The sequence below is a fragment of the Gymnoscopelus microlampas genome (genome assembly GCF_963454915.1).
Source record: "Gymnoscopelus microlampas genome assembly, chromosome: 10".
Classification (NCBI taxonomy): domain Eukaryota; kingdom Metazoa; phylum Chordata; class Actinopteri; order Myctophiformes; family Myctophidae; genus Gymnoscopelus; species Gymnoscopelus microlampas.
Genome location: NC_139947.1, coordinates 25,333,695 through 25,340,892, shown reverse-complemented (window position 1 = coordinate 25,340,892; position 7,198 = coordinate 25,333,695).

The window sequence follows — 7,198 nt, the reverse complement described above, 5'->3', positions numbered from 1 at the left end:
ATTTGCACTCTTTCAGAGTTACAGACCTGTAAGGGTCCATTTAAAACCCATTAAGGAACCCTGAGGGTCCCTGGACCCCACTTTGAGAACTGAATTAGAGAGATACTGTGTAGATAGACCTTTATTAATCCAGAGGGAAATTCAGTTGTCATAGCAGCATGGATTAAACAATGATACAGGTAAGGGTAGAGAACTAGTACAGAATAAGTAGTAACACTAGTAACAAAAAAGGGAAACAATATAATACAAAAGACAGTGTAAAGATGACTTAAAATCCGACCTGAACTTCTGGTTCTGACAGGTGTGCATAGTGTATACAGTAGGCCACCAGTAGGTGGAAACAGAGGCATGGGTAACATGTGCATCCTATCACCAATAATAACGGCCTATGAATAGACTTCCTGGGGTCATTTTAACGTCTACTCTGGCTTTTGTGTGTTTTGTGTGAGTTTTTAAGTTGCTTGGTTCAATATTTAGATACTTGATATTCATTTTATCAGACTTCCTAATTCTATATAAATACATACACATACACATACACATACACATACACATACACATACACATACACATACACATACACATACACATACACATACACATACACATACACATACACACACGTGTATACATGTCAGACAGTTACCAGAACTTGGGATGTGTGTTTTCAATGAGTCTAATATGGTTAAAATGGAGTTTGAAGTTTGTGGTCGTGGACCCATCTTTAACATTTCCTATAAAACTTGTTTTTATAATTTTTTCAAAAGAATTTCCGAAACAAAGACATTGTGAAAATAGCAGGGGTTGGGTAACGAATGATCACTGGAAAGTTCTTCATCATTCAACCCTTAGTGGTCAGTGAGAGCAGGATGGAGGAAGACTACTGTTGTGGGCCTGGTCTTCATCAAGGCCCTGCCACCCAAGCTGCTCCAGCAGCAACCGCAAGTGACTGTGCACTCTGACATCTCAGGGTGATCACTGGACATTGCCTTACATGTGATACTGGATTCAGTTAAGCTCATGTCTCACCTCAAGCTGCTGCTGCTGGCGTCTGAGCAGCACCTGCCCCAGAACACCCCGGGTCTGCTGCTCCTCTTCCCTGTGGTTCTTCTCCCTCTTCTTCTTCTCCAGAACCTGGTGCAGCTCTGACCTGCTGCTCAGGCCCAGGCCCCTAGGCCTAAAGGAGGACAGACACAGAGAGATGGCATTAGACAGATACAGATAAGTAGCATTAGACAGATATAGATAGGTGGCATTAGACAGATGCAGATAGGTGCCATTAGGGCTCCTTTATCTGACACGTTGGTCGTGCAACAAATGGCTATTTATATTTTAGCCCAGAACCTTCCATAATCTGAAACTTTCCAGAACCTGTGAAGTTCTGTAATGTTATTTTTTTAATGTTTCCGTTATAACCACCCCTGATGGGAGAAAGACGTCATAAACAAAATGTCAATATACAAGCAATGCGAATGAATATCAAAAGAGAAGATTTTGTGATTTACATTGTTTGAATACGTAATATATGTATCATGTAACTAGTAACTATTTTATGGCAAGTACTATTATGTACTTGACTGACCATTAGTTTCCATTGTATGTTTTGTAATGGGATCATGTTGTCACAGAAGGCTGCATGACAGTATCAGTGGGGATAACTGATACTGTAGCATGATTAGGGGAGGCCAGATCCCAGATAACAGCTGAAAGAACCCAGGAAGCCATTTTAGATCCTAACAGGAAATGAGTGAGAGTCCCCTGAGGTTACCATGGAGAGTTAACTCACTAGTAGGCTACTACGCTAAAATCCTCAGTGTTAATTTAACACTGAGGGTGTTAATACAATTCACAAACCTAGATAAAAGAGTCTTTGACTGGTGCATAGGCAAAATGTACAGTGAACACCAACAATAACAAATATAATACAAGAAGTCTTCAAGAGGCCTAGCATTATGACTAGACTAGGCACTTGGCTAGTCCAGCCACAGTGTCTAACTTGTTGTACAACCGTGCATGGCACTAATAGAAAATATCCAGACAGGACTCAGTTAAGGAAAGTTGGGTGAAATAGGCTCTGTGCAAAACTGTAGTCCCAGTTTTCAGAAGGTAAGGTTTCAGATAGCTTTGTTTGATTGGCTCAGCAGATATGAACTGGAAACATAGTGAGAGTATTTCACAGGGAGTTCCCTTTTTATTGTTTTAATCCGAATAAAAACAAATAATTAATATTGTTAAAACATGTGAAGGTGTCATGTATTAATTCAAGTTCAAACCTGCTGCTGAGCCAATCAAAAGAAGCTATGGGGGAAGTAACTGGAACAGGAAACAGGTATGCTACCTTCTGAAAACTGGGAATACATTTAGTTAACACAGAGCCGATAGGAAGAGTAGGCAGTTTTACATTGAAACCAAACACACCACCAGTCGATTTCATTAATTAGGAAGTGATCAGTGAAATCAGGTGTTTGGTTGCAATGTAAACCTGCAAACCCTTGGCCCCTACAAAGCACATGACTGGACGCCATCCAGCTGTAGGGGTTTGAACCAAGCGATAAAGTAATTCTATTACTTCCGACTTCCAGCTCCAAATTAATTAGGTGGCAAGGGGTCATCTGCAGACACATGATACGTGGAGGGTGTGATTTAAAGGCACCACAAACATACCACCTCTATCTGTTAAAAGTTGCAAATGAGGTAGTAGCCTCGCATGGTTTGCCAGGCTGCTACGGTGACTGAGAGAGCCATGTTTCATTTTGCGTATTCACAGAATCCAGTGCTCTCACAGACAGTTATAGATCAGATCAGAATTTTTGTAAACAAACATGTAGAGCGGTATTTCTGGGTAGAATGTCTATGGCTATCTACACAATATAAAATAAAATGTTCAGAACAAGCTATGTCTTCTAGTTTGTCAACCTGTGGATATTTAGAACAACATTTTTTATTTCTAATAGTCAACAGCAATATCACAATTGTCCTGTTCTTCCAGAAATAAGGTTAAAGAATAATACTGATCCAATGCGATGCTACCGGCGTTATCTAACTAGAAATACATTTTTGGTTGTGGTGATGTCATGATGATTCTGTCTATAGAACTGTGTTAACTTGATGACATCATTGTGTAAAGTGATGATGGCATATGCAAAACAGGCCCTGTCACCTGTACAACGACAGCACAACCACATCTCCAATACTGTTAGAACTGGTAGATTTCTTTAATGTTTTGAATAGGGTTTAAGTGGTTAAATAAAACAAATTCCAGTTTATGTGTGTATTACAATTGACTTGTTTGCTTGTCCATCAAATATTGGTGGTCTAGGACTCTCTAAAATCGGGATTGAAATCGGACCCAAACATATGGCATCAGTCAGGCTCTAAATAACAATGTAAAGAGGCAGGAATGGACAAGCTCCTCTTTCCAACCTAATAATCCTCATCCACCCCAGGCTGGACACCTCAACTGCCTGGAAACTGGCACCTTACTGAACAGAATGGAGTGTTACTCTAGATGTCGAGGGTTGTTTAAAATCTGGATGCTGATAGTCTAAGAACACATTCTACAGTGACAATATAATACTCAGGGCTAAATCATATTTTACCTTATTTTCATATTGCCAGCGTTTGTTCAACTCATACATTGTGTAACTGATCCCATCCAACTCGCTGCTAGTATCGGTTGCTAGCTTACTTGGGTCAAATTCAGGTCATCGATGCATTAGGTGAGCAATATGGGATAGTATACAACTTAAGCTTTAGCCTGAGATCCCTGATCATCTAGATCAGTGATTCTCAACCTTTTAAATTTTAAGGGCCCCTAGTTTGATATGCATTAGTCTGCGGACCCCCATTTGAAACAATTGTTTGTTTTTTTAATCTCTGGGGCCCTACACTGTAAAATCCTCAGTGCTAATTCAGCTGTAAATAGAACCAAATGGACCCATAAGGGTCCATTTGGTTCCATTTGATAACGATGGAACGATAACCCACTGCTTTACACCTGTAAGACTATGATGTGACAAATAAAACCGATTCTCATTCTTGTACACTCTCAGAGTTACAGACCCGTAAGGGTCCATCTGACCCCCTGGTGGTTCCCAGGCCCAACATTTAGAACCAGTGGTCTTCGGCGACGTGTTGTGAGCTTGTAGCTATTTTCACTATAATCTTTGATTTTTTGGGGGGAAATGTTCAAAGTTTCAATACAGCAATGCACTGACATTAAAAATTGTAATTTGTACTTTTGAATACTAAAGTATTTACTTGAGTACTGTATATATACTTTGTCCACCACTGCCTGGGACATGCTACCATACAGTGATTTTAAGCTTTTGTTATGCTATCCGGACCAGCAAGTGGTGGGCTCAGGTCAGTTATTGTTGTTGCAAATATCACTTTACGCGCTGCACGCTCCTGGTGCCCTACAACTCTGGAGCACTACGGAGAGAGGGTGTACAATTGCACTCTATGAGAGCGCACATGCAGGAGAAAGAGAGAGACGCCATGTATTTTTGATGAAGCAAGCATTAGTGAAGAGAGAGGCTTGGGAGAAAGAAAAAGGCACAACATTGTTTTCCATTGATGGACAGAAAAGTTAGCACAAGTACTTTTTTTGTGAAATTTTGGGCCCTTCCAAATGTATTTCCATTTAAGACAGCTATTTAACTATTTGTTTGTTGTTGTCTCTGTAGTTTTCTGTAGTTTGTTTTTGTTGTATTTTCTTACAAAGTTCTTGATAGTTATTCAAAGGTAAAAATGGTAGGCACAATAAGCTAAGGCTTCAGCCTACACCTTTTTGGTCTATGTTTCTATGACAACTAATGAAGGCTTTGTATTGATATGCTTTTAATTGACCAAAATAAACTACTACTACTACTACTACTATTGCAAGATAGATTTGTTTGACATACATTCACTTTGGCCATACTTATTGGAAGGGCAGATTTACCATTTAAGCCCTGGTTTTATACGTTCTTATATGACAATTTGTGAAAATAGCCGATCTACAATTCCATGTGTCGCGGTGCGATGTGTTGTGAGCTTGTAGATCTGCTATTTTCACATTTTTTTGGAAAGAATTGAAACCTATAGACCAAAATAGGTATGCCAGGTTTAAAGTGGTTAATATGCATGTACTGTAATGTGATCATATCTAAAGCTATGTTATTCTTAACCACTTAAACCCTCTGTACTATTAGTAAACTAATACTTAGTTGACTGGGTCTGCTCTGTACTTGGTCTGCTCTTTTTCCCCCTCTACACCAAATCTCTTAAAAATTGCTGATCTACAAGCTTGTGACGTGTTAAACTTGTAAATCGGCTATTTTCAGCCCCAGAATATGGATGCTATAGGGTTCAAGTGATTAAAAATGAATGTTACTCTCGAAACATTGCTCCAGTCTAAGATGATTACTTCTTGTGGGCCAGTAGTAGTTCCTTGTGGAGCTCCTGATGGGTCCTGGACGCTTTCGGGTTGGCTTCAGCTGCCAAGTTTTCTGCTGATGCACTGCGCTTGATTTCAGCCTTGATCCCATTATCTATCAGAGAGAAATCGATAATGTTAAATGGTGCATTATTTTAGACCAAGTCAAATACCATATTACAATCGAATGGCTGCCTGGGGTGTCATATTATTGACACCCCAATGTCAATTGGGGTGTCAATGTCCTAATTGGGTGGAACCAATTAGGACATTTTTGTAATGTGGAGACTTTAGGGCATTCCTTCATAAGGGATTGATTTGGTTCTCAAAGCAGTGGTTAGTTAGTTCTGCTGTTTTTTTCCGGTATCCAAGTACATTCATTGAATATAGACGTATCAGTAGATCGTCTGGCTATATGAATCTACTGTAGTAAATACCCCAATCACTTAAGGGGACACAATAATAATAATAATTATTATTATTATTATTACTACTACTACTACTACTACTACTACTACTACAACTATTAATAAATATCACAGTTGAATTATCAATAGAATGTGAGGAATGAGCCCTCTCATATTGACCTGTGTTGTCCCTGACAGAACTGACCTCTGTGGTGATGATGGCTCGCTGAATGATGGGAGTTATATGTCCGGCTGAGGTTGGGGGTCCTGGCGGGGGGCATGGAGTATGCAGACGTGTGGTTACTGTTGCTCAGAGACATGGTGAGTTGGGGGCTGTATTCAGTGACCCTGACCAGGGAGCGAGAGGCGCTGGGGCGAGACAGTGGCTGGGACGGGACAGCAGAGGAGGAGGCAGCGCTCAGGACACACACAGGCTTGACGGAGGAGGACAACACCCGAGATATGGCCCGCAGCCACAGCTCCTGCTGCATGCTGGGTATCTCCTGTAAAGGTTGCGGGGGGTGTGGGGGGTGATGACAGGGCAGGTGTGGAGAGGAGAGACAGATTGAAATGAAAGAAGGGCCCTGGAGAGAGGGACACAGAGAGGTGGAAAGAGAGAGCAGATAGGGTATCCCTAAAGTGGAGATGTATAATTTATCCCTCTAGGTGTATTGGCGACTCAGATGCATCACGGTTAGGGAGAAGGAAAACAGTAGCATGCTGCTGATTGTGATTCACCAACAATACTGATGTCTCACTGAAATGGAGACGGACAGCGGGACAAATGGGAGACATTTAAGTAGAAATCTCAAACATTCTGTCACATAAATGAAACTACGGTAGGACAGACAGTGGTTCTCAAACTTTTTCCCGCCAAGGACTCCCAAGTTAATATGTATCCCCCATCTGACAAGATTTTGTGGCAGGGATCCCCTTCAAGATCTGTTATTAAAATGTTGAAAAAATATTCATTTTTTTTTTCTTTTTTCAAAACAATTTAGAAATAGCTATATTAACTAATTTTGCTGGGGACCCCCTGGACCCCCTGGGGGGGCCTAGACCCCACTTTGAGAACCACTGCTGTAGGAGATGAAAACATTCTTTATAATGTAGACACAGAACACGTCATGCTTCAAATAACACAATGTCTTTCCTGGTTGCACTCTTCTATACCAAATGAGCATCAATTTAATCACATAATTAGGTGCTATGGACAAATGTGTTGGCCTATATGAATGGAGATCCCTGATGTATTAACACAAGCAAGGTAGTAAACAAGATAAAATGTAGCAAAATACAAGCTAAAAAGCTGAGGTTATCAACATTCAAAAGGCCACACAAAATCGCACATGATAACACTGCTGCTTCTAAT